Here is a 7,500-nt window from a genome sequence, read left to right as displayed (position 1 = left end):
TAAGCTTAACTGCTGGTCAAAATTACTTCGCGATGGTGGCGAACGAATCGGCGATCTCAAGAAGTGGGTGAGAGAGGGATCTAGAAATGACTTTGGGTTTGAAACGAATATTTTGTGTTCGTGGATAGCTCACACGGTAGAGCCACGCTCTCACCTGCCAGGCGGAGTTGTCGTACCAATAAGGTCGCAGGTTCAAACCTCACCACCGCCGCGAAAAAATTTTTTATTCTCTATTGTCTTCTGGCACTTTTCTACTCACTTCATATCTTGTTGTCGCTGCCACAAGGCTGGTTCTCGACCGGAGTCGATCCACCACCACCCAGCCATGACTCATCTTGCTGGTACATAAGCCTGGCAACTTCTCTCTCTGTTTCGAGTAGTCTATGTCTCCGCCCCCTCGAGGAATTGAATTCGTCCAAACTGACTTCCATCTCGTATGCGCAGCGGAAGCTTTGTACAGGGGTTGCGGGGACTTATTTAGGCTCTAAACGGGGGCACAGAGGTTGCGAGGACTTATTTAGGCTCTAAACGGGGGCACAGAGGTTGCGGGGACTTATTTAGACTCTAAACGGGGGCACAGAGGTTGCGGGGACTTATTTAGGCTCTAAACGGGGGCACGGAGGTTGCGGGGACTTATTTTGGCTCTAAACGGGGGCACAGAAGTTGCGGGGACTTATTTAGGCTCTAAACGGGGGCACAGAGATTGCGGGGACTTATTATATTTAGGCTCTAAACGGGGGCACCATACGTCCTGTATTCTCTATGGTTTACACAATTCAATAGACACCAACCCAAACAGCCGTCACTTGATACTGATGTCATTGGGCATACAAAGGCTTTTGATGTACAATATAAAAACTGCCATGATTTTCAATTCAATTGATTTTTGAAAAATGTAATCTCAATGAGATTGCCGCCTTTTAAAAATCTTTTCTTTATTTGGGGTTGTGGGGGGGGGGGGGATATTTTTTTTCTCGTTCTAAGATTTAAAAAAAATTATTTTTACCATTTAGTTTTCTCGAGCTGGGCAAGGATTGATAATGGAGGCAAATTATATAGATAGTTCAAATTTGACGTCACTCAGGTCTTTGTTATTGTTTTTTACCGTCCGCGGTTATGAATAATTCTCACTAAACTGTATTAACCAGACTATAAAGGGTCATGGTTACACACAGTTTTGTGTGTTGGTCCGTTATACTTCCAAATGGCAATGTTGTGAGCTTCTAAGCCAAGTGCATACTGTCTTCGGACCCTCCATAGACTACACGCGGGGACCACACACCACACAACATCCGATGCAAACGAACCTAACAACAAGAAATTAGAGAAACCCCTCTGCATCGACCACACGACAAATAACACATGCCCTTACAGAGAGAAAGTCATCCTTCCGGTAAAGTGTCTCATGCCGCTTTCAAGATAGCCCATCGCTATTTTAAATTCTCCAGTAACGACATATTGTGCAACAGACGATTACAACACCCTATTTCAACTAACAATATTATTATACATTTCTAAACTATCATTATAAAAACTAGCAATAGGTAGTGTTTTAATATTATATTAAATGTTATTTTCGACACTCGTTGTCTACGACCATACTACGTTGAAAGTACCGGTTGTCGTCCGATCACCGAAGTCAAGCAACGTCAGGCGTGGTTAGTACTTAAATGGGTGACCGCTTGGGAACCCCACGTGTTGTAGACATGTTTTTTTTTTAATTTATCTATTTTACAATTTTATTACATTTTTAACAATTTTATTTGTTTTGTTTTTTCGAAATTTTTCTTTAAATTTGTTTTTTTTTAGTAGTAGTAGTAGTAGTAGTAGTAGTAGTAGTAGTAGTAGTAGTAGTAGTAGTAGTAGTAGTAGTAGTAGTAGTAGTGTTGTTTGTTGTTGTTGTTGTAGTAGTAGTAATAGTATTATTATTATTATTATTATTATTATTATTATTATTATTATTAGTAGTAGTAGTAGTAGTAGTAGTAGTAGTAGTAGTAGTAGTAGTAGTAGTAGTAGTAGTTGTAGTAGTAATAGTATAGTATGTCATTGTTGTAGTAGTAATAATAATAATAATATAAAATATGAATAATAATAATAATAATAATAATAATAATAATAATAATAATAATAATAATAATAATAATAATAATAATAATATAGTAGTAGTAATAGTAGTAGTAGTAGTAGTAGTAGTAGTAGTAGTAGTAGTAGTAGTAGTAGTAGTAGTATAGTAGTAGTAGTAGTAGTAGTAGTAGTAGTAGTAGTAGTAGTAGTAGTAGTAGTAGTAGTAGTAGTAGTAGTAGTAGTAGTAGTAGTAGTAGTAGTAGTAGTAGTAGTAGTAGTAGTAGTAGAAAACGGTAAGGGCTGCCTTAAGCCGATGATCGTAAAATACTAACGAAAGAGTGAAAATGGAAAGGCTTCGTATGGGAACAAAACAGACAATGGACGTTTCGTGTACAAACCCTTCGTCAGCACAACAATACACAAATAAAAGTGGGAAAAAAAATTAAAATATAATGAAAAATAACTTGTATCGTCCGTACTCAATGGTAGTTGCAGTATGAATGAAATGTTAGCGTGGCGTGGGTAGAGGATAGGGTGCCCCAGGGGGGGGGGGGGGGTGATCTAATTGATAGGAAAAGGTCAGCGTCAGGGAACAGAACTTTCCAGACTATAATGGGAGATAAAAGACATATTAGTAGAACTAAAAATGCTGGGTATGGGTTTGTAGTTGAATGCCCGGATAAAACGTGATAAAATCCACAATTCTTGCGAAAGCTCCTGCTCAAACTACGAGGCAGAGGCAGTTGCAATAGAAGCCTCACTGCGACACCTCTCTTCTGTTTTCCAGCTGAACCCTTCAACACTTCAACACACTGTCATCTTTAGACTCCAAATCAGTTCTCCAAGCTCTGGATTTAGATACACTGTCCTCAACCTTCAATACATATATATATATATATATATATATATATATATATATATATATATATATATATATATATATATATATATACCATATCCGTTCATGATTGGGAAATCTTCTCTTTATTATGAATTTTCCCCCCATTAATGATTAATAATAGAAATGTAAATATTTCATTTACATTTTCATTCATTTCATTCATTAAATTACCTTCATATCATCGATTTAAATCATGCTTCATTGCCATCACTATTGTTCATCACAATGATTTGTAATCGTATTGTCATCACGTTGTTCATCACAATGTTTTGTAATCACAATCCTTCATTGTTATTTTCACCCATTCATCATACCGACGTTAACATAAACATTTCCATGTCTAAGTTAATAAACAATTTAATTGTAGCACAAATCGTAACAATGGATTAACGCTATAGTATCATGACAGTAAATTTTAAGAGTATATTTTTATTTTTATTTTCACATTTATTTTATTAAAGTTTTATTTTAGCAAGACCTGAATTCATCGCACTCCAGTTATATTTCGTGAGGCTGAGAAAAACTTTACCTTCTAATATTAGATCATCTTTCCTTTAATAGCCTTCTCTTTGAATTCATTTCATATCACAAGAAACAGCTTGAACAAAATTTTCTTTCAGCATTCAGTTCTTTTACGAAAGCATCGACAAAAAACACCCCCCCCCCCCTTTCTCCTATCCAACGAATACATACACACACACACACACACACACACGCACGCGCGCGCGCGTGTGCCCATTTATTTATTTATTGATAAAGAATAGTTAACTCAATGAACACTTTATCTTTTCACTTGTGTTGAGTAGTGATGACGATGGGGGTAGCAATGTTGATAATAATGATGGAGATGAGGACATAGTAGTATGACAATCATGACGGCAATGGTGATGACGTGATGATGACACCAACAATGACGATGATGATGACTATAAAAATGATGGGGGAAAAATGACGATATAGGTTTTGTTTTGTTTTCTCCTCAACCCCTTTGCTCTATCCGGCCGGCTGCAGCATGCCCCGGTTGAGGCCCTTTACGACCTGGCACGTGTTGGCTCATACGAAACTCTGGAGCCACAGCCCGTCTATACCAAACCTAACCCTGGCCTACAACAGTCTCAGCAAATTCTCAACCAGCAAGCAGCTCTAATGGCCGCCACACAGAGTCTAAATTATTATTTCAATTTGTAATATTTCTGAAGACAAGGCTGTTTTGACATTCTACCAATCTATTTGGGTCACATAAAAATTCGGATATTGCATCACGAATCTTCATTGCCTCATCTGTTGCTCTACGTCCAGTTTTAGCAAGTGGTAGCATTCCATTTATTCTTGTATTGTCTGTGATATCATAGACGATGCTTGAGGCCCTGTCTATCATACTACCGTCTCGACGACGAATGAAGTTATGGAGACCAACAGCTGCTTTAGTAATTATAATGGCCGTATCTGGCTCGACTCTCATCGGTCTTTGGGAGATTTCGAATTTGCTCGCCAATATTCCAAATGTGCATTCAATTGCACGACGAGCCATTGAGTGTCTGTAATTTCTCCTTTTTAAGCGTCCTTGCAGAAAAGGGTTTCATTAATAGGTTTTCAGTGGAAAAGCTTCGTCTCCGGTTATAGTGTAGGGGACCTCAGTGTCCGATCCACTGATGTTGAATGGTTGTTTCGGAATATTTAAATCCTTTGATATACACCAACATCACTGATGCGACCGTATTGCCCGCAATCCACTAAAAGAAAACACGAGTCTGCATCACTTAATGCCATCAGCACAATGCTTGGGAACCCTTTATTATTATAAAACATTGAGCACAAGGTTTCTTAAGCGAAATGTGTTTTCCATCTGGTGAACCAATAGCAAATGGGTATTCCCATAAGTCACCAAACCGTTTATCAATATTTTGCCACTGTTGTTCTGACGGCAACTGCAGTGCCCTTACAGAGAGAACGTCAACATGCGCTTGCGTATCCCGTCCGCTTCCGGTGAAACCACGCGTTTAGTTAAATCGTTTTTCAGCGATCTTTAAGTCTTACAGAACCGTGTGTTTAATTCTAAACATTTTTAAAACTCTCATCCCAATGCTTGAATATAACATTATTTTTAAAGCTTGATACTATTTTTCATTCTTTGCAACACATCATTGTGAACCTTGCTTCAAAATAAGTTGATTGGTTATAATTTTATTTTATAAAAGTATGTATATAATAACATTTTGAAAAGTGATTTCTCAAATATAATCAGTGAAATCTCATTAGCCAAATGAAAGATATCCTCAGTTGAAAAGTTATAAGTTTGTAAATTTTGACTAATGACTAATGAATAATTTTGACAAATGACTAATGAGTCATTTTGACTAATGACTAATAAAGGTAACTAAATCATTAAATTTCTTTTATGGAAATTTGTTTATGTTATGTATACTTCGAATAAAAGCACGCTTCGTCATTAAAGGACGCCTCAGCTTCCTCCAGATGACCTTACTTGAAAGCGGCATGTGACACTTCACCGGAAGCGCGGACGAGAGACGCATGCGCAAAAGCTATGTTCTCTCTGTGAGGGCATGTGTTATGTGTACTACTACCCTAGAAATAGGAGAGCTAGCGTTAGCTCTCCTATTTAGTAAACCGTCTGCAGTGGAGCAGCCAACGAGAAGGACTAGAAATTTCTAAAAGACATGATGTTTCTTCTACCTGTAAAATCATTGCGCAAAACTTCAAGTAACCTTCCAGGATCCAACTTGGACACGACAATCAACTATTTTGATGACAATGAAGGCAGCATCAGTGTCCAATCTCAACCTGAGAATGTTGTTGAGACTCCATCGGAGGAAAATACTCGAATTGAGACAGAAGCAGGAATTCGGAGAGGCGTTGTGAGTAGTGTGCAGGAATTTGCGAAAAAGCGCAAAGCAGAGCAGATCATCGAACATGAGAATACAACTGATACTATAATATTAGTAATAATGAAAAAAGACAGGAAGAAAAATCAAAAGAATCTTCCAGATTGAACTTTTTTCGATCACTGATGCCTTCTGTTGAGAACTTGGACGAAGACCAAAATCTATGAGTTTTCAATTCAAGCGCAGCAAAGACAAAACCGTGCTCGCGTCACCCAGGAGCCTACAAACAACAAGATTCCCCAACTCCAAGCTCTCATCTATTCGAGGGGTCCTGGGATTCATATCAGGGGTATCCTATGTATAGGCCACTTCCAGTTCTAGCAAGGCCACTAGCACGTCATCCAGAGCCAGAGTCAATAATTTATAATAGTAAAGGAACCATTATATGTGAAAAATGTACATATTGAAATAAATATCAACTTTTGAGAGACAATGTGTGTGAGTGTGCGTGCGTGCGCGCACGTGTGTGTGTATTTGTGTGTAAGCATGTAGATTAATTGTGTGTATGTGAGCGTGTAGATCAATTAGTATACATTGATACTAAAGAAATAAATTGTAAGTCATAACTCTCTCTCTCTCTCTCTCTCTCTCTCTCTCTCTCTCTCTCTCTCCCTCTCTCTCTATCTATCTATCTATCTCCCTCTCTCTCTCTCTCTCTCTCTATCTATTATATATATATATATATATATATATATATATATATATATATATATATAATGTAAATTTTCACTCACATTTTTTTGGCCGAGGCTACTCGTTTCTGTGTTTTTTACACTTCTTCAGTCGGCGTAATCCCCGATTACGTAAGGGATTACGCCGACTGAAGAAGTGTAAAAAACACAGAAACGAGTCGTCTCGGCCAAAAAAATGTGAGTGAAAATTTACATTATATATTAGCTCTAACCACCATTATCGAGCACTTTCGTACCTACAAATACCCACCAACACCATATATATATATATATTATATATATATATATATATATATAAATATATATATATATATATATATATATATATATATATATATATAATATATATATATATATATATCATACATATCTTTGCCCAGTATTGCTCATTACTTTGTCCAAAAAATGTTTGACTTCTTATGTTTCACATTCTTACTTATGATCTCCTATAAAGAAACGAAGTTCCATTTGGTTTGAATAAAATTGCATTTGAATTAGAATGTCAAAGAGTCTTTGTTGTTTGTACGATTATCTTTCTGGTTCGTCGTTTCTTGATAGAGGGTATAATTCTTATATTATTGTAGGGGGAGGGAAGTGGATTGATAATGAAAGCATGAAAAACCGGAATTGGGGGGGGGGGGGGCTTTTACTACAGGGCTGAGAATCTTCCGCCTAAAGGCGGATTTCCGTCTAAATGGTGGTTTATCTCCGCCCATCACCATCACTATTCCGCCTTTTAAAAAGACTCACCACAACCACTACATCAACATCCCTATCACCACTACTTTTACAACCACCACCTGTACTACAACAACCGTCACATCGTCATTCCTATCACCATTACTACTACAACCACCACCACCACATCATCATCCCTACCACCACCACTACTACTACCTACAACCACCACCACATCATTATCCCTACCACCACCACC

At 37.6% G+C, this 7,500-nt stretch overlaps 1 non-coding gene and 1 pseudogene across 1 annotated transcript; one reads left to right on the top strand and one right to left on the bottom strand.

Annotated features, from left to right (window-relative positions):
• The first annotated feature begins 1,588 nt into the window (after positions 1-1,588).
• On the top strand, positions 1,589-1,707 carry LOC144980390 (5S ribosomal RNA). Its single transcript, XR_013646901.1, has one exon. It is a non-coding gene; the product is annotated as a 5S ribosomal RNA (ribosomal RNA).
• A 2,438-nt stretch (positions 1,708-4,145) lies between these two features.
• On the bottom strand, positions 4,146-5,466 carry LOC144979201 (uncharacterized; annotated as a pseudogene).
• Positions 5,467-7,500: the final 2,034 nt, after the last annotated feature.

The sequence above is a fragment of the Berghia stephanieae genome, chromosome 9 (assembly GCF_034508935.2).
Source record: "Berghia stephanieae isolate SIO BIC M18660-M18661 chromosome 9, UCSD_Bste_1.3, whole genome shotgun sequence".
Classification (NCBI taxonomy): domain Eukaryota; kingdom Metazoa; phylum Mollusca; class Gastropoda; order Nudibranchia; family Aeolidiidae; genus Berghia; species Berghia stephanieae.
Note: the sequence above shows the minus strand (reverse complement) of the source record. Positions and strands in the feature narration are given on the sequence as shown.